A 25,336-nucleotide genomic window follows, 5' to 3' on the forward strand; every position below is an offset into this window, starting at 1 on the left:
TAACAGAATTCAAACACGCGTGGGATAAACATAAAGGAATCCTGTTCCGAAGGAATGGATCCTAAGGAGCTTAGCTGAGATTGGGTGGCAGAGCCAGCCGGTGGCAGGAGGCGAGGATAGTGCTGGGCAGACTTATACGGTCTGTGCCAGAGCCAGTGGTGGGAGGCGGGGCTGGTGGTTGGGAGGTGGGGATAGTGCTGGGCAGACTTATACGGTCTGTGCCCTGAAGAGGACAGGTACAAATCAAAGTAGGGTATACACAAAAAGTAGCACATATGAGTTTGTCTTGTTGGGCAGACTGGATGGACCATGCAGGTCTTTTTCTGCCGTCATTTACTATGTTACTATGTTAGGTGTGTTCCATAATTTTGCACATAGTTTTTTGAAATGCCCACAACTCGTCCATTCCACGCCCATGGCCATGCCCCCCCTTTTCAACTGTGCGCATGAGAATTTACCTGCACCACGTTATAGAATATGCCTAGAAAGTTGTGTGTGTAAATTCTAATTAAAGACAATTAGTGCTGCTAATTGGTTAAATACCAATTATCAGCGCTGATTGGCTTGTTAATTAAGTGGAGTGCACAATTTGACCACGCAGACAAATTAGCACGCACAACTTAAGGTGCCATATGTAAAATTTGGGGGCTAGGCTATATTCACTAGACAGCAAAATTTAAGATGAGACGATCCACTGTTTACGTGACAAGGTTTGCAATAGCAAAATCCTGTTCCCTCTTTTGCTGTTTCATTTATTTTACTGAGGAATCATCTTTTACCTCTTGCTTCCACTTTTACTTTTTATTTTTAACTGCAAGCATCAAATGTAACTGAGTACAAATAGTAAAAATTAGTGAAATTATTACTTCAGTACAATTGTTACAATTAAAAGTGATGAGAAAGGCAAGGGGAGGGAGGAAGGTGGTTAGTCGGGTGCTGACTAACCAGGGTAGGGCAGAAGCCCAAGGTGAACAGGGAACCAAACAAGACAGACTAGACAGGACAGAAAGCTAGGCTACACAGACAAGAACTAGGGCAATGGCTGAAAGCTGCCAAGCAGCCACAAAGAAAGACATACATACAAGCAATAAAGCTAGACTGAAAGCAGAACCTAGGCTAAAGTACACACAGGCACCAAGAAATAAGAACAGAACAAGGCTAGAGTGCAACTGCACACCGGTTACCGCGAGACCCTTGGCAATGCAAAGGCCCTGCTGAAAGGGCCAGGTGCCTAATAAAGGGAATCAGCAGCTGAGGCTCAGTTGCAGGAATCTCAAGGCAGCTAAGGGTGAGGCTAGCTGCCAAACTTCCAACCAAGTCTGGAGGGCTAGAATATCTGGACCGGACTGGAATGAAAGTCTGAAATGTGTAGGGAGACAGCAAGACAGTCTATGGCAGCCACCGGTTCTGGCCACTAGAGGGTGAGGTGACCACAGCCAAGGAAAATAGTTACCATCGTGACAGTTCATTGCTATACATGGTAGGCAACAGCTGGGCTTTTCATTGGATAGTTCTGTGTTTAAGTCAGGGTAAATGGAGGGGTGCACAGGAGGGGGGGAGGGGAGGAAACAAAGCATTGAGGATGGAATCTCTTGCTCTGTAATGTTCTTTATGAGGTTCACTTATGCCAAATCATACAGAGATTGTTGAAATGTTCAACCTGTTGGATTCTCAATATAAAAAAGTGTTGAAATAATAAAAGTGATGACAAAACTTTTACTTAAGTACAGTAACTAATTACCTTTACCTTAGTTACTACATAGCCAAACTTTTCTGTAACATGGAAGCCTTTTTGGAACACATAGTCTGACTTTGCTCACAACAGACTTTTGCAGCCTCACAATCATAGCTCCAGATGATTACCAATACACCAGGATGTTTTCCTTATAATTGTTGCGATGGGTGTGGAGGGTCATTTGCAGCTTCTGTTTTCTCTGTAATTTGATATTGTTGCTGTGTAAACCAGTTATGATTGTGTATGGTGCTCGATACTGGTCATGGTTTCACAGTTAATTAATAAAAATACTTTAACATAAAATAATTACTTGTCACAAAGTTCCATCTAATCCAGCATCCTCCCTCCAGCAACAACATGCAACACAGTATGGCTGAGAAAGTTCCTTTATAATCCCTGGAAACATGTATTTTCAGGCTAGTAGTATCCTACTAGACTGTGAGACCTTTTAAACTAATTACTTCTAGTACAGAATACTTTTATAGTATGAATTATCCTTAACTTGCAGCAGGCTCTGAAGATCTGTGATGGGGGGGGGGGGGGCTCCCTAAACTACTCCCTCTCAAATATAAATTTCTCAAATATAAACATTACCCATTCAAACTTTTCAAACTGTTAAAACCTCCCCCTGCTGAGCCATTAAGGAGTGGGAAGTAGGGAGAACCAGAGAAATTCTCCAAAAACCTATCTACACAGTTAGAAATCTGTTCTGCTTGGGAGGTGTGCAGGTATACTTCCTCTCTTCTCAAATTACAGGCCTTGGGGCTGTTAATCTTTTCGAGGACAATGATTAAGTTCCTTCCCCTCTGGTCTAGTGTAATCCTTTGCCTATTACAGGTTCTCCAGCTAACACCCACACAAACACCTTAAAGACTAACCCCTCCCTCCCAAGCCTAATCCCAGTTAGGGTTGCCAACTGACTCCAGAATCACCCAACAGATAATCGGGTTTACCCCATTGCATGCAGGCACTTGTAGTCTTACTTTTACTCATACCCGTTGAACCTGACTCGCCTATAGCCCTGAATAAACTGATTACCTGTCTAACATCAATTCAAGAATGGGCTAAACCAGGGGCGTAGCCAGACCTTGCTGGGAGGGAGGGCCAGAGCCCGAGGTGGGGGGCACTATTTAGCCCCCCCCCCCCCCCCCCCCCCAGCCACCGCAGCCGCCACATTAGACCCCCCCCGCCGCCACCAACCCCCCCCCCCGCCGTCGTCCCCCCCCAGCCGCCGCAGCCGCCACCACATTGGACCCCCCCACCACCACCCGCATCAGATACCTCATTTGTTGCAGCCGAAGAGAGTCTTCTTTAATTCAGCGCTGGAGTAGCACCTTCGTTCAAGGAAGTTCCTGCACGTAAGGCGTCAGAAACAGCTGATCACAGCAGGAACTTCCTTGAACGAAGGCGCTACTCCGGCGCTGAACTAAAGAAGACTCTCTTCGGCTGCAGCAAACGAGGTATCTGATGCGGCGGCAGGGCGGGCTGATGGCGATCGTCGCCAGGGGGCCAGGGCCAAATCTACAGGGGCCCAGGCCCCACGTAGCTACGCCATGGGGCTAAACATAACAAACTTTGCCTGAACCCAAGTAAAATCGAGCTTCTCTGGGTCCTTAATACAAGTGGATACATACTTGACATCAAAATCTCTGTTGGGAAGTACGAACTCCCCCTCAAATCACAAGTCAGGAACCTTGGAATACAGTTAGATTCAGTACTTACTCTGATTCCCCAAATTCAAGAAACCTTCAAGAGCTGCTTCTACTATTTGAAACAGCTACACTGCCTCTCTCCTTACATCGAGAAGGTAAATCTTATGCCAGTTGTGCATGGAATGATAACATCAAGACTGGATTACTGCAATGCACTCTACAACTGTCTTGACTACAAAGGGTCTGCACCAGCTCCACTTGATTCAGAATGCTGCAGCAAGACTAATAGAAGGATGCAAGCGATGTGACCACATCACACCATTTTTTGCAAAATCTTAATTGGCTACCAGTACAATACAGGGATAAATTTAAAACTGTATGACTGATCTTCAAGGCCCTTAAAGGAAATGGCCCCGAGTACCTGAAAAAATAGGAGCTCCTTGTGACTTTGAGCAAGTCACTTAATCCTCCATTGCCCCAGGTACAAAATAAGTACCTGTATATAATATGTAAACCGCTTTGAATGTAGTTGCAAATCCACTAAAAGGCTGTATATCAAATCCCATTCCCCCCCACTCTACACACCTCCAAGGACACTAAGGTCCTTTCAAGGACTATCACTAACCACACCCTCTCGAAAAGACATTATACAATGTGATACCCACAAGCAAGCCTTCTCTGGAGTAGCCCCCACACTCTGGAAAGCACTGCCTGAAAGGCTCAGCTTAACACAAGACTATCTGTACTTCAGGAAGCAGGTGAAAGCTTTGCTCTTCAACCAGACCTTTAATGGAAGAAGTTACTAACTTGTTAGTCTCACTCACATACACAAGGAGTGACACAGGCTGCACATACTGCAGCAGGACAAGTTTATCCACTCCTACCCTAGCTGAGAATATTTAATGACCTGTTGGACCTCATGTGCAACTTTCTTTAAATTAATCACCTTATTTTCTAACTCCTCTTACTCTCTTACCTATCTATATGTCCCATCTTTGCTTATACCCTACACTGTCAATTAAAATGTTCTATTACATATTGTGTTGACATTGTAAGTAGTATACTATGCCATACTTTGTAATGTTATTTTAATACTTTTACTGCTGTAATTGTCTATTGCTCACGTTTGATTTATTCTTACTGTACACTGCCTTGAGTGAATTCCTTCAAAAAGGCGGTAAGTAAATCCTAATAAATTAATTAAGGAATCCAGTTTTGAAATCAGAACTACAAGTCCCTGTATGCAATCAGGGCCGTTTTAACCATCTATGGGGCCCTGGGCAAATTTTTTAGGATTTGAGGATGGGCCACCCCTCCCCCCACCCCAGTCTAGTGGTGGCACCCTATCCCCAGCTTCCTTAGTTCCCTACCAGCCAAGCTGCTCCCAGCTGAAAAAAATGGAACATAAAAGTGCAGAGCCACTGCCTAGGCCACACCACATCTCCAAAGTTTTACACTACATTTTTTGTTTGTTTGTTTGTTTGTTTGCTTCCCAGAAGCAGCAAGGCTGGCAGGAAGCTGTTGGACTAGGGAAGGAGAGGGAAGGAAGATGCTGAACCAGAGTACAGAAATGCCAAGGTTGGCCCATCCCAAAGAATGAGACTGAAAGCCAATGAGTGAGGTTTTTCTTGTGCTGCATTCTGGGTATACACTTGGCATAGTTGTGAAGGGACTAAGGCCTGAGAAAGGACTGCTAGCTATCATGGCATGCTACATATTTTAAACTCAATTATTTCAAGCATTTACCAACCCTAAACACATACACATCTAAATACAGCTGAATTTTGCCACAAAAATCCCTTAAGAGGTAGTGTCTCATAATTGAAATCTGATCAGACACAAGTCTGCTACAGACAATCACCTCAGCACTCATCGGTTCCTGCAAAATATTCTAAAACCTGTCTGATATTATGATAAACTAAAATGATATTAATGTTTTAAAGTAATCTCAATAAGACCAACACACAATTCCTCCTCTGCAAAACACTATGCACAAAAACGGGTGCAAAAAAACAGAACCTTACCGTATACCACAACAGCACTAACTCCCAGAATTCAAACAGCAACAACCTTATCCATGAAAAGGCAGCCCTGTAAATATTACACCAAGCATTACAACACCAACACACCATCAAGTGAGAAAATAGAACAGGACTGCTACAGGTCTCTACAGAGAAATTAGGTGCTAGCAGAATACCGCACCTTAGTCACATGCACAATACACAGTGACCCTCAACAAATGTGAAACAAAGGACTACAGATTAGTAATACAGAGCTGAAAAGAGAACTGGACCCTCAAGAAGTCAGACCCTGCGTACAGCAAACAAACTGAAATGCAAGATATCAGAGATTCATACTTCCCAAAGCCAACATATTCCAATTAATAAATTCAAAATAAAATATACTTTTTTCCTACCTTTGTTGTTAGAGTCTTATTTTTCCATTCGCTTTGGTCCTAGTGTCTCTTTTCTGCTTTTCTCTGTTTTTCTCCTGTCCATTTGATATTTCTCCTCTCTACATATCCACGATCCTTTTCTGCTCCATGAACCTGTTCCTATCCTCCCCCATTCCCCTATCACCCCCTCTTCCAGCACTGCCCTAAGCCCCCATCTCCCCCTTTACCAGCATTGACCCTCACACCCCTATTTCCCCCTTTTCTAGCATTGCCCCAATGCCCCCTTTTCCAGCTCTGATGACAGCCTGTCCTAATCGCTGCCATTGCCGGTAACTGCCTGCCCAAAGGCCTGCGGGGAAGGGGGCAGGGAGTGGAATGTGGGAAAAAGAAAGAAACAGAAAAGTGTCAGACTCAGGGTTGAATTTACCAGTGGGTAGATGGGCCCTTTTATACAGGGGCCCAAGGCAGCTGCCCCTTTTAGCCATAGATAAAAGTGGTTCTGCATGCAATGGATTAAAACCTGATCAACCCTGTCAGGTGAATGTGGACCAGCTGGCAACCCTAATCACAGCGGATGTCCCAGGCATTCTTGCCTTCTTCTCTAGGCTCTCATCCCAACCAGCACTCCTACTGCTTCCCTTCCTCCCTGATCTGACTCAAACAGTCTCCCCTATTTCCTGTCCTACCCTACTCTCTTCCTTCCCTGTGCCTTCCAACCCTGCACCTCCCTATAGCCTGCTGCACCCCAATTCAGTCTATGCCCTCCATTGCCCCAGGTACAAAATAAGTACCTATATATAATATGTAATCCACTTTGATTGTAATCACAGAAAGGCAGTATATCAAATCCCATCTCCTTTCCCTTTCTTTTGAACGTCAGCTGTTCATAGCAGTCTGCATGTGTGGTAATCGGTTCATGCACACGTGTCCACTTTGCTGATAGACACCACTCCAGACTCAAGCATAATACACAGAGAATGACATGGGGATGGGGAACCGCGGTAACCGCAGGGGTGGGGCCGGGGACAGAGCCTGCAGGGACGGGACGAGGATGGGGTGGGGATGGGGACAAACTTTGTCCCCATGTCATTTTCTACTTTGAAGCCTGTTAATGAACTGGACCGTTATTTATGTTGGAGTAACACAGACGACGATATTTTCATTTTTTGGAGAAACAAGCAAACATGCTGGCCATAACTAGCAAAATTTGCATGGGGGCTCCTGAACATTCCTGCACATCTTTTATTGCAGGAAGGACTGTGGAAGACAGGAGAGCTAGACTGAATCCCGAGATTGTTAAATGACTTATTATTCATCCACAGATTAAAAAATCATAACAGTGCTTTATAGGGCATATTTCTCCCCCGCTAGGGCATACAGAATGAGTTGTAGTTTGTACCCTTGGCCATTTTAACAGGGGTGGATTAGGATTCCTTGTGGTAGTAGCTGTCAGCTATTGTTGGGGTTGGAAGGGTAGAGGGTGGTGGTGAGGGGGGTTGTTACAGTTGCTCGTTGTTATTGTTTTCTATTTGTGATTTATAAACAGTTGCACAGCATATTGTTCCTTTTTGCATCATAAGTGTTTGAGGCTTCTGAAGATGAGGATAGAGCCCATAGGGATGGGGTGGGGACAGGGACAGAACCTGCGGGAATGGAGACATGGCCCATGGGGAAGGGACAAAGATAGGACCGGCGGGGACAGGGCCATGACAGAGACAGAACCCTCGGGGATGGGGCGGGGCGGGGCAGGGATAAACTTTGTCCCCGTGTCATTCTCTAATACATACCGAGATGTTTGCTGGTCAGTTGTTATAGGGCTGCTTAGTATCTAACTGGACGATGACTACCACTTTTATGCTACAAGATGATGACCCTTGGTGGTTTTTGTTTTATGTATTATTTATTTATATTCTGTCTAAAACCATGATTGAGGACTACAAAATCCTGAGTGGTGCAGAATGAGTAAAAGTGAATCAATTTTTTACTGTTTCAAAAAGTACAAAGACTAGAGGACACTCAAGGAAGTTACAAGGAAATACTTTTAAATAAATAGGAGGAAATATTTTTTCACTCAATGAACAGTTAAGCTCTGGAACTATTTGCTGGAGGATGTAGTAACAGTGGTTTAAAAAAAGGTTTGGACAACTTCCTGGAGGAAAAATCCACAGTTTGCTAATGAGACAGACATGGGGAAGTCACTGCTTGCCCTGAGCTTGGTACTATTTGGGTTTCTACCAGGTACTGTGACTTGGCTTGGCCACTCTTGGAAACAGGATACTGGGCTAGGTGGACCATTGGTCTGAGTCATTATGGCTATTCTTAGTTTAAAAAAAACAAGGAAATCAAATCCACAGAAAAAATCTTGTGTCAACAAAACTAACACACCTAACAAAACTAACTGACTTAATTAGACTGCTTAAGCAAAGTTGTGGACAATCACTGGTCAGAAAAACCTCCACATTATCACAACAATATGCTGACTGCAAAAAGCGGGGTGAAAAACAACAGTTATCCTTTCACAGACAAGTGCTGTTTTTCACTCCGCTTTTTGCAATCACTGTTTCCTGCCTGATGCTGCTGCTGGTTTAAAATGGCTGCCAAGACTTCCCGTGGCAGCCTCACAAGACTGTTACGGGAGGACCTGGCAGCCATATTGAGACTGCATTTGTTTATGTCGGTGCCAGTCTCAATATGGCAGCAGTCTTCTAAGGCTGCTGTGGGAAGTCTCAGCAGCCATTTTATGCCAGCAGTGGCAACAGGCAAAAAACAGAGTGGGCTTCTTTCCTATCCCTGAAGAAGCCACTAGACCATTAGGGCTTGTAAATGTAAGCCTGGGGAAGGCCCTATGATGCCGGGGGGGGGGGGGGGCAGTTTGTGGTAGTGGCAGCCCTGAGGGACCTGTCTTCTGCTGTGGGACGGGGAGTAGGCATGACATTTTTGGTATTGGTTCTGGCCAAAACTGAGCTGCGAATTTCGGTTTTGAATGGCCTCTCCTCACAGTTTCTCCAGTACTCTTGATCCTTAGATTAACAGGCACAATCCTTAGGTGGTTTCCCTTTTTTCTAAGGGGTCATACATTTAAAGTTGTCACACCTGGTTCCTCATCTCAGGAAAGGACACTCCACTGTGGGGTACCCACAGGAGTCCATTCTTTCCACTCTATTATTTAATCTATTTCTGAGCCCTCTGGCTACTTCGAATAAACTTGCTATCTTTATTTATTTTTATGCTGACAAAATGTTATTACTTTCTTACATAAACCCAGAACACATTGACATTTCTCCTTTACAAGTTTGATTAGATTCAGTCTCCCGTGGTTACAGGACCATCAATTAATTTTAAATCCAGAGAAAACAGCAGTTTGTTGGTTGACCAACTGTTTCTCTCACCCTATCTCCAATCTCATTCTATCTGGCAATACATTCAACCAGTTGAATCAATTTGCTACCTTTGAGTTATCTTAGGCTACCCACTATTATTTAGTCTGCAAGCAGCAGTTGTGCTTAGATCCTGTCTTTGTGTACAAAGTACAAAGACCAGGGGACACTCAATGAAATTATACAGAAATACTTTTAAAACAAATAGGAGAAAATATTTTTTTCACTCAAACAATAGTTAAGCTGTGGAACTCGCTGCTGGAGGATGTGGTAGCAGCGGTTAGCGTATCTGGGTTTAAAAAAGGTTTGGACAAGTTCCTGGAGGAAATGTCCATAGTCTGTTATTGAGGTAGACATGGGGGAAGCCATTGCCTGCCCTGGGATTGGTAGCATGGAATGTTGCTACTCATTGGGATTCTGCCAGGTACTTGTGACCTGGATTGGCCACTGTTGGAAGCAGGATACAGGGCTAGATGGACCATTGGTCTGACCCAGTATGGCTATTCATATGGCTATGTTCTTATGCCTTATTTCTATCGAGGTTGGACTACTGCAATACAGTATAACTTAAGAAAACTTCAGACATTATAAAACACTGCTATTCATCTCCTATGTTATGCATGTAAACGATCATGTAACTCCCCCCCCTAAAAAATATCACTGGCTTCTTGTAGAATTTAGAATAAAATCAAATGTTTTAAAGTAGTGTATTGATATACGCTCCTCAAGAAAGCACTGCACCATGAGCAGTGCCTATAACACTGAAAGACTGCTTTTCTTTTTCTTGCTTGGAGTGTAATGCATAAACTGACAATAAAAATGAAGATATAAAATAAAATACATTTAAGGTTTTAGCACTTGCATTTAAGACTTTCTTTAAATTAGTCCCCTTATTTTCTAACTCCTCTTACTCTCTTACCTATCTATATGTTCCATCTTTGCTTATACCCTACACTGTCAATCAAAATGTTCTATTACATATTATGCTGACATTAGTATACTATGCCATACTTTGTATTGTTATTTGAATATTTTTACTGCTGTAATTGTCTGTTGCTCATGTTTGATTTATTCTTAGTGTACACTGCCTTGAGTGAATTCCTTCAAAAAAGCGGTAAATAAATCCAAATAAATAAATAAATGCCTTCCAGGTGGTACTCCTCCATATCTGAACTCTCTGGCTATTCTATACATGCCTGCACGTATCCTTCGCTCACTAAATGACCATATACTGATCTTGCCATGACCAGCACTCGTACAACTGGAATCCATCAGGAACTCTGCTTTTTACTTTTGTTGCCTCATCCACCTGGAATAACTTGCCATTGACTATTCGTAATGAATCATGCTTTAAGAAATTTAAGGCTGTTGTTAAAGGCTGGTTGTTTGGGCAGGCTTTTGGAACTTATGTGTTTACTGACCACACCTCTCTCGCTCTATTGCTCTGTCACTTTGTTGTTTTATTTTGTTGTTTTATGAGAAAGATTTTTACATTAGAATCTTTCCTATTTACATTTGTATTTATTTTCTATACTTTTTACATAGTTGAGGAGGGCCTTGAATCAAATAGATTGAACATTCTGTAGGAAACAAAACACATCTTGGAATCCCTATGGATTGAAATTCAATGTGTAAAGGGGAAAAGGATAGTGATAGTAGCGTACTACCGTCTGCCTGGCCAGGATGAACAGACAGATGTAGAAATGTTATTGGAAATTAGGGAGGCTAACAAACTGGGCAACACAATAATAATGGGTGATTTCAATTACCCTGATATTGACTGGGTAAATGTAACATCAGGGCATGCTAGGGAGGAAAGATTCCTTGATGAAATCAAGGACTGCTTTATGGAGCAGCTGGTAGATGAGCCAACAAGAGAAGGAAAAATTCTAGACCTAGTCCTTAGTGGAGCACATGATCTGGTGCAAGAGGTAATGGTGCTGGGGTTGCTTGATAACAGCGATCATAATATGATCAGTTTGATATTGGCTTTGGAGTAAGTACACACAGGAAATCCAATACGTTTGCATTTAACTGAAGGAAGCTATTAGAGCTAAAAGAAAATCCTTCAGAAAATTAAAGAAGGATCTGACTGAAAATAATAACAGCACAAGGAATGGCAAGTCAAATGCAAAGCACTGATAAGGAAGGCAAAGACGGACTTTGAAAAAAAGATTGCGTTGGAGGCAAAAACACGTGGAGGGGCATAATCAAACGGGGACGCCCATCTCTAAGGGCATCTATCTCTAAGGACGTTCCGGCGAAGGGGCAGGGAAACCCGTATTATCGAAACAAGATGGACGTCCATCTTTCGTTTCGATAATACAGTCGGGGATGCCCAAATCTCAACATTTAGGTCGACCTTAGAGATGGTCATCCCCGATTTTCGGCCATAATGGAAACCGAGAACGTCCATCTCAGAAATGACCAAATCCAAGCCATTTGGTCGTGGGAGGAGCCAGCATTCGTGGTGCACTGGTCCTCCACACATGCCAGGATACCAACCGGGCACCCTAGGGGGCACTGCAGTGGACTTCACAAATTGCTCCCAGGTGTATAGCTCCCTTGCCTTTGGTGCTGAGCCCCCCAACCCCCCCACCACCAAAACCCACTCCTCACAACTGTACACCACTACTATAGCCCATAGGGATGAAGGGGGGCACCTACATGTGGGTACAGTGGGTTTCGGGTGGGTTTTGGAGGGCTCACATTTAACATCACAGGTGTAACAGGTGGGGGGAGGGATGGGCCTGGGTCCGCCTGCGTCAAGTGCACTGCACCCACTAAAAACTGCTCCAGAGACCTGCATACTGCTGTGATGGAACTGGGTATGACATTTAAGGCAGGTATAGAGGCTAGAAAAAAATGTTTAATTTTTGTTTTAGGGTGGGAGGGGGTTGTGACCACTGGGGGAGTAAGGGGAGGTCATCCCTGATTCCCTCCGGTGGTCATCTGGTCAGTTCGGGCACCTTTTCAAGGCTTGTTCGTAAAAAAAAGGGACCAAGTCGACCAAATGCTCGTGAGGGACGCCCTTCTTTTTTCCATTATCAGGCGAGGACACCCATCTCTTAACCACGCCCCCATCCCACCTTCGGTACACTGCCGACAAGCCCCTATGAACTTTGGTCATCCCGACGGAAAGCAGTTGAGGATGCAAAAAATCAGCTTTCGATTATGCCGATTAGGGCAACCTTGGGAGAAGGACGTCCATCTCCCGATTTGTGTCAGAAGATGGGCGTCCTTCCCTTTCGAAAATAAGCTAGATAGTAAACATTTTTTTAGGTATATTAAAATCAAGAAACCGGCAAATGAATCAGTTGGACCACTAGATGACCTAGGGGTAAAAGGGGCAATCAGGGAAGACAAAGCCATAGCGGATAGATTAAATGAATTCTTTGCTGCAGTCTTCAACAAGAAAGATTGGGGAGAGATACTAGTGCCAGAAATCGTATTCAACGCTGACGAGTCAGAGAAACTGAATGAAATCTCTATAAACCTGGAGGATGTAATGGTGCAATTTGACAAATTGAAGAGTAGCAAATCACCTGAACTGGATGATATTGATCCCAGAGTACTGATAGAATTGAAAAATTAACTTGCAGAACTATTGTTGGTAATATGTAATTTATCTTTAAACTCAAGCATGGCACCAGAAGATTGGAGGATGGCCAATGTAACGCCAATTTTTTAAAAAAGATTCCAAAGGTGATCCAGGAAATTATAGATTGGTGAGACTGACGTCGGTGAAAGGCAAAATGGTAGAGACTATTATAAAGAACAAAATTACAGAACATATTCAAAAGCATGGATTAATGAGATAAACCAACAAGGATTTAGTGAAGGGAAATCTTGCCTCACCAATTTATTACATTTCTTTGAAGGGGTGAACAAACATGTGGATAAAGGTGAGCTGGTCGATATTGTGTATCTGGATTTTCAAAAGGCATTTGACAAAGTACCTCATGAAGAGACTCCAGAGAAAACTGAACAGTCACGGGATAGGAGGTAGTGACCTATTGTGGATTAAAAACTGGTTAAAAGACAGAAAACAGAGAGTAAGGTTAAATGGTCAGTATTCTCAATGGAGAAGGGTAGATAGTGGGCTTCCCCAGGGATCTGTTCTGGGACCGCTGCTTTTTAACATATTTATAAATGATCTAGAGATGGGAATAACTAGTGAGGTAATTAAATTTGCTGATGACACAAAGTTATTGAAAGTTGTTAAATTGCAAGAGGATTGTGAAAAATTGCAAAAGGACCTTATGAGACTGGGAGACTGGGCATCTAAATGGCAGATGACATTTAATGTGAGCAAGTGCAAAGTGATACATGTGGGCAGGGCCGCCGAGAAAGGGGGCAAGGGGGACAAAATTCCCCGAGCCTGGGCCTCCAAGGGGGACCTGGCACCGCAGTCCCCTCCACCCGCCCCCCTCCGTCCACCACCGGGCCGGGCCCCCCTGAATTCAAATCATAGCGCCTCACCTCAGCCTCGCCCTCCCTATGTCCCGCCCTCATGGGAGGGAAGGCCCGAAGGGAGGCGATCTGCAGACTGCTGCTGCTGCGCTTCTTTCACACAGAGTGAGGTCGAGGTGAGGCGCTATGATTTGAATTCAGAGGGGCCCGGCTCGGTGGTGGACGGAGGGGGGCGGCGGCGGTGGGGGTGGCTTTGCCCTGGGCCCTGCCCAGTCTCTCGGTGGCCCTGCATGTGGGAAAGAGGAACTCAAATTATAGCTACATAATGCAAGGTTCCACATTAGGAGTCACCAACCAGGAAAGGGATGTAGGCATCATCATTGATGATACGTTGAAACCCTCTGCTCAGTGTGTGGCAGCGGCTAAGAAAGCATATGGAATGTTAGTTATTATTAGGAAAGGAATGAAAAACAAAAATGAGGACATTGTAATGCCTTTGTATCAGGCCATGGTGCAACCGCACCTCAAATATTGTGGGCAATTCTGGTCACTGCATCTCAAAAAAGATATAGTGGAATCAGAAAAGGTACAGAGAAGGGCGATGAAAATGATAAAGGGGATGGGACGACTTCCCTATATGGAAAGGCTAAAGTGGCTAGGGCTTTTCAGCTTGGAAAAAGACGGCTGAGGGGAGATATGATAGAGGTCTATAAAATAATGAGTGGCGTGGAACAGGTATTTATTTATTTATTTATTGCATTTGTATCCCACATTTTCCCACCTATTTGCGATTTCAGTGTGGCTTACAATACATTGTGAATGGTGGAAATACAATTTGTTACAACTCGGCTATGGATTACATTGTGAGTGGTTATGCGAAAACAAAGTTAAAGTGTCGTTAAGGGAATAGAACAATGGAGAGGAACAATGGAACAATGGAAAAGAAACAACGGGAACTAATAGGTAGACACATTTTGCGTGTTTACTCTTTCCAGAAATACTAGGACTAGGGGGCACACAATGAAGATACAAAGTAGTAAATTTAAAATTAAGAAAATATTTCTTCACTCATCGTTGCCAGAGAATGTAGTAAAAGCAGTTAGCTTAGCGGAGTTTTAAAAAGGTTTGGATAGCTTCCTAAAAGAAAAGTCCATAATCCATTATTAAAATGGACTTGGGAAAAATCTACTGCTTATTTCTAGGATAAGCAACATAAAATGTATTGTACTGCATTGGGATCTTGCCAGGTACTTGTAACCCGGATTGGCCACTGTTGGAAACAGGATACTGGGCTTGATGGACCTTTGGTCTGTCCCAGTATGACAATACTTATGTACACTGCTTTGGCCTGCCTGCCAGTCAGTAGTAAAAGTGGTATCGTAAATGAAAATAAACTACAAACTACTGACCATACTGCTGGATCCTCTTCTGCAGCGCCTCCACCCACTGGTGACAGAGCTCTGAATCCTGGGCTGTGAACAGCAGAGTCTCTAGTATCCATTTCTCTCTCTTTACCCTCTTAACATGGAACACTAAAAGCAGAAGACAGGGTCTCCATTAGTGGTGCAACAGCAGAAGGCAGAGTGCTTAGGCTGTCTGTGAGTGACTGTGGTGCCTGAACTTACAACCTCTGCTGCCATACAGCATTCCAGTGCTTCCCAAACGTTTATCCAATATTACCCCATTTAACACTTAAAAGCATGTGACCTCCCCCTATAATGACGAAAACAAGAGGACAGATCTTCACTCCACCCTCCACTTCCTCCTTTTCTGCCTATCTAAAGCATGAAGGGCATCAGAAACAGAAGTGATGGCAAACAATAGCAGTCAACACAGAGCCAGAGTGTGCTCACAGGCCCCAGGACTGTACATGGGCTTCCAGTCTCACAGAAAACCCACAAAGGAGGGAGGGGGCAGGGTCTGTTAATATTCACCGACTCACAGACTCTGTGCTGACTGCCATTATTGGGCATAGGTCACAGTGGAGGGTTGGGGGAATAGCCCTGTTTCTGTGACCCCCGTTTGGGGTCCTGAGCCACACTTAATTACTCAACCCATGCCATAAGCCACATCCTGCATGGCTTCATGACAGTGGTTATCTGCTCTTCCAACACACAGACTCTCTTCCCCTTCCCCTTCAACATTCAGATTCTGGCACCACCTTTGTAACAATGGTACGAATTCCTTCCACTACCAGGCACCAAACCTTGCAAACACACAATCAGAACTCACCTAACAAACCTACCATTTTATTTATTGATTGGGATTCACTCGAGGCGGTACTATACCAAAACAGCACTAACTCTCAGGAATGAAAGTGGGTAAAAGGTAAAGGGATTTGGATTCAGCTCACACCTTTCTCAGAAGTTCAAGGCAGGTTACATTCCGATACAGTAGGTGTTTTCCTGTCTCAGGGGAGCTCACAATCTGTTTGTACCCGAGCTTCGTTTAAACAACCCCAATCACGAAAAAAGGCAGCACTGCAAATATTGCACCAGGCTCCAGAATAACAATATGTCTCCAGTACTGAAAAAGCACCAGGATCACTGCCCTAAAAGGATTATGGTGAATGACGAGGTAATGATCACTTGGGACATTCGCCATTCCAACCGCTGGATCCAAGAAAACTGGACATAGCGGTAAAGGAGAAAGGTAATTGATTATAGAGGCGTTAGTTCCTGTGAATCAGGTGGAGAAGGAGAAGACCCTCAAATATCAAGAAATGTACTCAGAGACCAAGAAAATATGTCACAGATATAGAATTATTTCCCATCGTTCTGGGTGCCAAAGGCTTGATTAAAAGGAATTTTCAAATACATATTGATAAGTTGGTTATACATATTACCACTTATGAACTCCAGAGAGAAGCTCTCTTTGGCATAATGAAAGTACTATGGTGAGCATTAGCAGTAAATTTGAGACTGAGACCATACCCCACATGCTCTAGCTTGGGAGCTAGGTTAATTCCTGTCATGATATGTGTAAATCTAACCGCTTTGGAGACATTGTTCCTGGAGGAGCAGATAGACACCCATCTTGTTAACTGTTCCTGTTTCTACAGAGAAATCATATGCTAATAGAATCCATCACTTCAGTCAAACACACACACACAACAGAGAGATCCTCACCTAATACAGAAAAAGGGGGTGCAAATTACAAATAGCAGCCTCACCAAGCTAGATTCTGCCTGCAGTGCAATACTGGCGAAGCGGAATCTTTTATCTTCCTATGTGGTGCATAATCCAAAAAGGTGCACAGTTCCCTCGGCTGTGAGAGAAAATCAGAGTTCCCCCAAAAAAGAAGGAGCAGGAAGAACCCAGAAGAAAACAGCTATAGCAGCAAGCAGTGGTGCATCCTGCCACTGGCCAAAATGCAAACAGAGCACTGAACATCACCAGAACCTGCAAACTGTCTTTGTATTTTGTAATTCTTCTACCTTTTACCGCTTTGGCAGCATGCATACAAAATGTCATGTCTCCAAGGCTTCCCTGCTTGTGCTCACGTGTCCTCATGCTTCTTTGTTCTTTCATGTACTAGATTCTTGGGTTCCTGTTCTCACCTGTGAATTGGTTCACTCCAGCTGAAGGTCCAAAGCTAGGTGTCATGGTCCCCACTCTGCCCACCCGGGCACAGACAATCTCTGTCACTGGAATGCAGACACTCTGGCCTGAAAGCACAGAAAGAAAAGTGATTTGAGTATCAATCCCATGAGTCCCTAACCTGCTCATTAAAAAAAAAGTGCAACCTCTCTGCCAAGAGAAATATACTCAAAGCAAATGCTGTTTCAAAATGCCAAACAGCACATTTGCACCCTGACATGAACCCTTTTTTCAGGAGTCACTAAAGTAGAGAGGAATGATGCTCTGTCAACATAAAGTGCATATGACAGTGCCAGAGCCGGAGGAAGAGAGGTAGGGATAGAGCAGCACACTGCAAGGGACTGAAGAAAGTCTCTGTCCAGAACAATCATAGCTATCCCAGTATGTTTATGATATTGTATTGCAAAATTGGATTCTTACAACAAATTACTTTCTTACGCGTTCTTCTTTGATATGTATCCTATACTGTTTATTGTAAGCCACATTGAACTCAAACTTGTTTGGGATAATGTGGTATATAAATGTCACAAATAAATAAGTCAGGGGCAGACTGGCCAGTATATCAATAGGGCAGTGCCTGAGGGCCTACAGTAACAGGGGGCCCACACTCCCACAACAGTAATAAATGTCAGATGGGTGGTTAGAGACCATAACTCTTATTGCCCAGGGACCCAGATTACTGTCAATCTATCCCTGCTCCAGATATACAATACACCAGTGGCGTAGCTAGGGTAGTTGACACCTGGGGCCGGTCATTTTTTAACACCCCCCCCCCCCCCCCCCAAATCCAGTACTAGGCATACCAAGAATACAAAACAGTCAGGACCTATAGAGCAATTCTACCATACCATAAGCAGTCATTTCTACGAGTCACACAAGGAAAAGGAAAGCATCTTAAACACTACAGTGAGCACTAGAACATCAATTCACCTATTGTAAAACGAAACCAGACAGAATAGTACAGATCGTCGATCCTGCACAGTCAATGCCAATTGAAAGCCATGTCTTTTTCACAAACACAGATACACCCTAATCCACTATAGAATAAGTAATAATAAACTTTCTATTTAGACAAAAATTAAACTGAACCCCGATGCCAGACTCTGCATACAATGCAACACCACAGAAACAGAAAATGTCCCCTAGTACTGTGCAAAATATAAAGACAGCAGATGTAAATTTGAAAAAACTAACAAATACCAATCACCACTTTACAAATTAACAAATAGAAACAAAACAAATACAGAAAATAAAATAATACCATTTTATTGGACTAATACATTTAGTTTCCAGAGGCCAAAATCTCCTTCCTCAGGTCAATACAGTATAGTGCTGTTACAGTATCCTATCCTGACCTGAGGAAGGGGGTTTTGTTCTCTGAAAGTTAAGTCAAAACGTATTAAAATTAGTCCAATAAAAAGATTACCTTATTTAAATGTTCTGTTTATAAACATTTATTAAACACGGCTACAATACTATATCCTAAAGCAAAATAATAAAAATATATATTTACAGTTTGTTGTCTCTGGTTTCTGCTTTCCTCATCTTCTTTTCACTGTCTTCCTTCCATCCAGCATCTGTCTTCGCTCTCTCTCTGCCATCCAGTGTCTGCCCTCTCTAATGTCCCTTCCATCCACTGTCTGCCCTCTCTCTCTGCCCCTTCCATCCACCATCTGCCCCAGTCTGCCATCTCTCTCTCCGCCTTCCATCAACATCTGCCCTCTCTCTCTCTTCCTTCCATCCACATCTGCCCTCTATCTCTGCCCCTTCCATCCACTATTCACCCCAGTCTGCCCTCTTTCTCTCTCCCCCTTCCACCCACCATCTGCCCTTTCTCTCTGCCCCTTCAATCCATCTGCCCTCCCTCTCCCATCCATCCAGGGTCTGCCCTCCCTTACACTCCCCCCTTCCATCCAGGGTCTGTCCCCTCTCTCTCTGCCCCCTCTTTTCAGCCCCCAGTTCCAGCCCCCTTATTCCACCTGCCCCTAGTTCCAGCCCCAGCCCACATCTCCCACCTGCCCCCCTTTTCAGCCCCACTATCCCACCAGTCCCAGCCCTTTTCTCCCATCAGTCCCAAGCTTCAGCCCCCAGCCACTTCTCCCTGTCCCCTTTTCAGCCCCTAGTTTGAACCCCAGCCCTTTTCTCTCACCAGTCCCGAGCTTCAGCCCCAGCCAGTTCTCCCTGTCCCCTTTAAAGCCCCTAGTCCCCACAGTTTCAGCCCCTGCCCCTTTTCAGCCCCCAGTTCCAGTACTAGCCCTCTTATCCCAACTACCCTCCTTTTCAGCTCCTAGTTCCAGCCCCCTTCATCCACCACATGCCTTGCATCCCCCTTTTTCAGCCCCAGACCCGTTCTCCCACCTGCCCCAGGCATGGATCCATTTTCCCTCCTGCCCCTTGTCAGACCCCAGGTTCCAGCTTCAGACCCCTTCTCCCATCTTAGCACTCCCCTCCCCAGTCCCCTTCTCCCCTCTGAGTACCTATCTGAGCTCCCCCACCCTCCCCAATCCCCTTCTCCCCTCTGAGCACCCATCTGAGCTCCCCCACCCCTCCTCAATCCCCTTTGAGCACCCATCTGAGCTCCCCCACCCCTCCCCAATCCCCTTCTCCCCTCTGAGCTCCCCAATCCCCTTCTCCCCTCTGAGCTCCCCCACCCCTCCCCAATCCCCTTTGAGCACCCCCACCCAATCCCCTTCTCCCCTCTGAGCTCCCCCACCCCTCCCCAATCTGAGTCCCCCCTCCCACCCGACCCGACCCGATCTGACACACCTACCAGGCACCTCCGTTCGCCTACTCCCACCCTGTCCTCTCTTAAAAAAAAAAAAAATCGAAGCGCCGGAGTGGCAGGCAGCGCCTCCCGTCTGCCCTGCTACTAAAAATCTCTTCAACATCATCATCAGGCCTTCCCACATTCAGTCCCGCCCGCCCTCGCGGTAATAGGAGATTTTTAGTAGCAGGGCAGACGGGAGGCGCTGCCTGCCACTCCGGCGCTTCGATTTTTTTTTAAAGAGAGGACAGGGTGGGACCAGCAGGAGCGGAGCACTCCCCCCCCCACCCACTGACACCCGGGGCAGACCGCCCCCACCGCCCCGCCCTTGCTACGCCACTGCAATACACAGAAACACCTCATTCAGGCCCAGATGATCAGCAGCAAAACGCGGGCACTACAGGCCATTAGTGCCGGATTAGTGCCCGCGTTTGCCGGCACACAATGATAAGAGCTGGCAAGCGGGTGAAACGAGCTCAGCAGCTCTGAATGCAAACTGCATGCAAAAGAGGGTCTCCGCATTCCTCCCTAATGTTCAGCGAGCAGCGTGCCAAACAAGGGTGCTCCTCCCGTGACAAACCCTACACTGGCATTAGGGTTTGCCAAGAAGTGAAGGAATAGGGGAGACTGGCCATCACAGCCCTGGTGGTCCAGTGGACCTCAGACCCCTACCCCCACCCCCACAAGCACGTAAGGGCCTAGAGGTCTGGTGGACCACCAGACCCCCAAAGATATAACCCCCCCCCCAACCTCATCCTACCTTCAAGAAGGAGGGGGGGGGACTAGTACTTCCTTCCCTCTTCCTGCCAGGCCAGGCTGTGGCATTTCCTCAAAATGGTGGTGCCCTGCCTTGCCCAATGCATCCTGGGATGCACTGGGTGGGGCTTAACATTCATATAAGGGAGCATTAGGGAGAAATGTGGGAGATCGTCTTTTGAATGCAATTTTCGTTCAGAGCCAGTGAGCTCGTCATTTCACACGTTCACCAGCTCTGATCACCGCGTGCCGGCAAACACTGGCGCTAACCCGCCACTAATGGCCTCTAGCACCCCTGTTTGCTTCTGATCATCTGGGCCATAGTGGGCTGAAGATTTCCAGAAGAAACATTTCCAAAAATTCTAGAGCAAAGAAGTGCAAAATTCAGATACCCAGTCAGAAGAGCAGCAAGCAGATAAACGGTAAGTTTTCTGCTTTCCTGAAGAAACTTAGATGGAGCTGCAGTTGAATTTCATCTCCAGCAAAAAAAAAAAGTGTGTGAGTGTGTGTGTGAGAGAGTGAGAGTGTGCGTGTGCGTGTGCGTGTGTGTGTGTAAAGTAGTTGAAAGAGGATTATGGGGAAGAACATGTCCAGAAGTTACAAACAAGAAAACTCCCTCAGTAAAAAACAAAAACATGTAATCAGAAGTTTAAAAAAACACATTTTTTTTTTTTTTAAATCTCAAGAAACAAATGTTTTCTGTGCTCATCCATATGAAAGAAAGGAAGTAATCGGCTGATCTGGTGTTCCATGTGGAGAACCCAGGCTTGATTCCCAGGTCAGGATTCTGTTCCCTGGAGACTTTTAGAATACTATAATTGATCCAAGATGGCGTCCTGAGCAGACGTGCACGAAGCGGTCTCCTTTACTCACTGAAACTCTGAGCATTTGAGTTCCACGGACCCGTAATGGGGAAGAGGGAAGAGGAAAGGGAAGCCCAATTTGCCTACCTCCACAGGCAGGGTGGAGCCCACTCCTATGCGGCAGACGACTTTGGAGGAATCGGGACTGCGAGCTCGGGGAGCAGCAGCGGTCGCTTCGAGAGGTCTGAAGATCTTACTGACCAAAGCGCCGAGGGAGTATCATTGAGTCCTCCACCGATAACAGCACCTCCAAGACCAGGAGGGGAAGAGTTGGCAGCGAGTGTGCAGCACGCTGAGCCCGGAAGTCAGTCCCCTGCGGCTGTGGAGACCCCGCTGCCTCGTCGACGCCAGTGGGAACACAGCCCAGACAGGTTTGCTGTCTGAAAAGAGTCTGTGCGAACCCTCCATGAGTTCTGGAGTTATGATAAAACCGGCGTCTGTTACATTGGAAATATTGTGGGAAGCAATAACCTGCAGCAAATCTCAGGTATTTTGCGGGGAGATGTGGCTGAATTAAAGCCGGCCCAGTCTGTACTGACAACTAAAATTGCAGAGCAAGCAACTAAGATGGAAAATTTTGATAAGGAACTTAAATCAGTGAATTCCTCAACGTTAATGCTGATAAGAGACAGTAACCTCCAAAAGCTTAAGGTAGAATATTTAGAAAACCAGATTAGAGGTAACAACTTACGTTTTCTTAATTTTCCTAAATTGCCTCTTATCCCAGCGCTAGAGATGTTAAAAAACCCTTGAGGGTTTTCCACCTATCACTAAGGTACAATATATTTCTGGTACTGCTAGAGGTAAAACACCTACTAATCCTCAACCTGGACTCAATTTAACGGATTTTCTAGAGAACTCCATGCAGATTATAACTGAAAGAACAACGCTGTTGGTTACATTTGCTCTGCAACTAGATCGCAATAACATATTTAAACTTTATTTCCGCCACATGAACTCTCACCCTTTCTTGGCTCAAAAGTGCAGATTTTTCCAGATCTTTCTAGAGACACTCAAAGAAGAAGAAAAGAGTTTTTGTTGTTTAAAGAGAGAGTTCTTCGAATTGGAGGGACTTTCCTGTTAAGATTTCCTTGTAAATGTTGTATTTCTTTGAACTCCACGAATTATATCTTTTTTGATCCAGGAAAAATAACAGAATTTATTACCTCTAAAGAATAATGCTGTAGTAGGCCTTGATTGCCGGCGTTTATTTCCCAGCTGCGACTTCTCAAGCTCTCTCTGCTCTAGTTTGTAATTTTCTTTTTAGTATTAATTATTTCTTAGATCAATTAATGTGGACAAAAATTATCAGGATAATTTGCCTATCTGATTGATTTTCTTTGTTGGTATCTTGTTATTTTCTGATATTCGAATTCATGTTATATTGCATGAATGTAAAAATGAATAATTCATAAATAAAAAAAAAAATAAAAAAAAAAGGATTCTGTTCCCTGGGCTGGCTAGGTCTAGGGAAGGTAAAAATTTCTTGCCAGGTCACCTTCCTGGAACATTTTCAAACTCGTGTCCTTTTGTCCATGACACAATGATAGAATTTACCTTCCCCTTGTGTATTTCAGCCAATACACAAGTTCTTTCCAGTTTGTCCTTGTTAACATCTGTTCCACCATCAAATGCCAAACTGGAATGCTTTCAAGATTCACTCATATAGTCTAGTACTGCCATCTTTTGCTCATTCTTTCTTAACTTTAGGAAAGGGCTTTTAGCACCGGAAAAGTAGTCAACAATGCATTTAGTTAAATAAAAAGATTTCACCTCACTTTTTGTTTTGATTAGCCATATTTTTTCTATTTTTCTCAAAGCATGGAAGCCATTTACTGCAAAAATCTTCATACAAAGTCTTGCAAAGAGAAGTTTGTCCTTGAAAGGGGCAATTTCATTAAAGACAGGCAGAATTGTTTCTAATGTTCAGGTCTTTGATGAGACCTGACCTTGACTACTGTGTTTATTTCTGAAGACTACATCTACAAAAGGACAGTGACCACACTGTTTGTTTATTGTTTCAAGTAGAGGGTGCTAGGAAACTGGAACAGATTTCCAGTGAAACTTATAGGGGTCTCTAAGCACTAGCAGAATTTCAGCATGGCCCAGGGTGAGATAGGACTTCCTGTCTGGTGGGGAAAAGGAGCAGTTGTGTGCAAGAAGTGCTCCCTTGTACCTCTCTTTGGAGGTTAGACTGCTATTAGGTTATTCAGTGCTGCCTGAGATAGAAAAAATCCCAAGAATAGTACAGGGCTCAAGAACAACAAAAGGGCTAGCCCCAGCAATTGCAGGATCCTGTGCAGACTAGTTTGGTGGGTAGAGGCCGACCAAAAATAAAAGTTCTTTACCTGTAACGGTAGTTCTCCGTGGACAGAAGATCTTATAGCCACACAGGTGAATTGTTGCCTCGGTGACATCACTGACCCGGTCAATCAGCAACCGCGGACTGAAGAAAACTGAGGAGCAATGTGTGGTCATTACCTATATATCTACTGTATTTGGGCGGGATTTTAAAGACATGCGTGAGTGACTAAGTTTGCATAGCTTGTCCATGGAGAACCGGCAGTTTTGATTCCGGTCAAAACCCGCAGCTCAGTTTCAGCCATAATCATAAATGCCCCCCACCGCTGCTGCAAGCCAGCCTTCCCCCACCTCCCTAACAGAAAACACATTGCCCCTTCCCAGTTCACCTACCACTCTGTCCTCCCCCAGCCCCCCCCCCCAGGCCCTCTCCGGGTCTACCTTGTAAAGACCCTTTTGGTCTACTGGTGAATTCAGGACAGGAACATCCTGAGTTACTCCCGCCCCGGTCAGTTGCTTTGTAACAATGGTGGCCACAACTTCCCATGGCAGCCTTACGAGACTGCCACAGGAGGTCACAGCTGCCATTTTGGAATTGGGAATGGTCTGAGCTTCCAGTGAATGAGGAGAACACTAGTAGAATGCAGAGAGGAGAAGAGGCTGAGTTGGAGGAAAGGCCCAAGAAGGAGGAATGGGGAGAGATAACAATTGTTGAACACATGGAGGGTCTTGAGCTAGCAAAGTGAAGCTAAGGAGAGGAACAAAACATGGCCACTATATGGCTGTGGCAGTAACTAAATGACCGATAGCAGTTGAAACTGGGGCAGCACTGAAACGGATTCTGAGTGGATGCAGGTAAGGTTTTTATGAGGGGTATTCTTAATTCATTTTTATTTAATTGCATGCCTCTCCAAAAACAAACGGAGGCAAGTAACAACATAAATACACAAATTACAATAACAGAATTCAAATCAATAGACAATAACAAAATACAATAATACTAGTTAAAAAGTGCATATATATGTTTGATTTTGTGTTGTAGGCAGATTTCATTTAGTCTTTTGTGATTGTATATGCTTTTAAGTTTGTTTAAACCGCCTAGTTTTAGGCAGGGAATAAATATTTTAAATAAATTAATAAATATAAAAAAAGATTGAAGTTTTGGAATCTGAACGAATGGAATTTTTAATGCAGCTTTCTAAAAGAATTTTGTGGAGAACAGGAATAAGGCAGGCAGGTTACTGGCACGGCAGTTAAAGGCACAGAGAAATAGCTATTAAGGATCGGGGGGGGGGGGGGGGTAGGAGCAGATTGAACAGAGAAACTGTGGGGGAAGTTCAGAAATGTATGAAAAGCTCTATCAGACTGTGAAAAGGAAGACAAATCATTTCTTTTGAGAACCAACCTTCCAAGACTGGATGAGCAGGGGAGAGAGTGGCTAGGTAGGTTGATTGGGGTTGGAGAGGTTGAGGTAGCCGTTA

At 44.5% G+C, this 25,336-nt stretch overlaps 1 pseudogene; it reads right to left on the reverse strand.

Annotated features, from left to right (window-relative positions):
* LOC115463582 overlaps nucleotides 1-25,336 on the reverse strand; it is a 100,714-nt pseudogene that overhangs the window by 38,530 nt on the left and 36,848 nt on the right.

Source organism: Microcaecilia unicolor, chromosome 2 (assembly GCF_901765095.1).
Source record: "Microcaecilia unicolor chromosome 2, aMicUni1.1, whole genome shotgun sequence".
NCBI lineage: Eukaryota > Metazoa > Chordata > Amphibia > Gymnophiona > Siphonopidae > Microcaecilia > Microcaecilia unicolor.